The 1,802-nt window shown below is 42.1% G+C and overlaps 1 pseudogene; it reads right to left on the bottom strand.

Annotated features, from left to right (window-relative positions):
- Positions 1 to 579: 579 nt before the first annotated feature.
- On the bottom strand, positions 580 to 1,410 carry LOC102767313 (annotated as a pseudogene).
- Between the last annotated feature and the right edge of the window lie 392 nt (positions 1,411 to 1,802).

Here is a 1,802-nt window from a genome sequence, read left to right as displayed (position 1 = left end):
AACTATTCCAAAAAATTCAAGAGGAAGGAACACTCCCAGGCTCTTTTTACGAATCCAGCATTACCCTAATTCCAAAAGACAGATAAAGACACTATAAAGAAAGAAAATTACAGGCCAATATCCCTGATGAACACAGATAATAAAATCCTCAACAAAATATTAGCAAATCAGCCCTAGCGGGTTTAGCTTAGTGGATAAAGCATCAGCCTACAGACCGAAGGGTCCCAGATTTGATTCCTGTCGAGGGCACATGCTTGGGTTGTGGGCTCGGTCCCCAGTAGAGGGCGTGCAGGAGGCAGCCAATCAATGATTCTCTCTCATCATTGATGTTTCTATCTCCCTCTCCTTTCCTCTCTGAATTCAATTTAAAAATATTTTTAAAAATATTAGCAAATCGGATCCAGCAATATATTTAAAAGATCATACACCATGAGCAAGTGGGATTTATTCCAGGGATGCAAGGCTGATACAATATTCACAAATCAATAAATGTGATAAATCACATAAATTGAAAAATAAAAACAACATGATCTTATTAATAGATGCAGAAAAAGCATTCGACAAAATCCAGCACCCCCTTTTTTTCTTATATTTCAAATGGACAACAAATTATTATCACTTACAGCATCTTAAGATAAACTGCCTTTGAACAGGAGCTTCCTTTCCAGTACTTTGATGTCTACAAGACGTATCTAGAAAGGTTACTACTGTGGAAAATGAAGACTGCTTAAATCAAATGCGGGAGGGGTGGGTCTGTGGTTTTCTTTTTGATTAGTTGCTGTAACACTGTCCTTCAGGTGGCTGAGGGAGTGATATATTATCACTAGTCATCATTAGGTGCCGAAGCTCGTGCAGGGCATGTTTGATACTATACGAACGATGCCATTTCTCTAGCACTAATACAGCCCTTGGGTCCACCACTCCATTAGAACTATTAACTCCATTCATATTAATTTTTGTTACAAATCCTACAACGGGGGGTACTTCAGGGTATTTAGGTCCACATTCTATTTTAAGGCTGTACATTCGGTTTTAATAAGCTGTTCTTGGAGGCCCAATTATTATCCCTGTCCATCTTGTAAGTGCCATGTCTTCGTCATCTTCTACACCCCAACTAATTGTGCAATCTCCTCCGCCTTTCTGGCCTTCTTCAAGCTCTTCCAACAGTCGAAAATTGTGAGGGACTTTTACTCCTGAGCCCGTGCTGGCTGCCATCTTGCGTCACTGTCGCTCGAAGGCCGGCCTTCACTTGAAGTTTGACCGTTCTGTGGGTTGGACGTTTTTCTGGGCTCAAATCAAGGTATTGGCAGGGCTGTGATGTTTTCTGAAAGTTCTGAAGGCGAGACTATAACGGTTTGAGCTCCTCTTAGTTTCTGTTGCTCTCCCAGCACCCTTTTTTTTATAAAAGCTCTCACTAAAGTAGGAATAGAGAGATCATACCTCAAGATATGACATATACCCAACATAATACTCAATGGGCAAAAACTAAACGTGTTTCCCTTAAGAACAGGAACAAGACAAGGATGTCTGCTTTCACCACTCTTATTCAACATAGTACTGGAAGTCCTAGCCACAGCAATCAGGCAAGAAGAAGTAATAAAAGGTACCCCAATTGGCTTATTGCAACATGGCAGCCAGCACAATGGCAGTGAGGAAAAGAGTGTGAGTAAAGGAGTGCAAGGAGAGTGTGTGGACATGTGTGGTGTGTGTGGGGGTGAGTGAGGGACAGTTAGATCTCGCAGAAGTCTCTGGGACTGGTGGATCAGGCTCTCCTGGACAGGGAGCTGCTGCTACTGCCACAG

Source organism: Myotis davidii, unplaced genomic scaffold (genome assembly GCF_000327345.1).
Source record: "Myotis davidii unplaced genomic scaffold, ASM32734v1 scaffold681, whole genome shotgun sequence".
NCBI classification, from domain to species: Eukaryota; Metazoa; Chordata; class Mammalia; order Chiroptera; family Vespertilionidae; genus Myotis; species Myotis davidii.
This window is presented reverse-complemented; position numbering and strand designations above follow the sequence as displayed.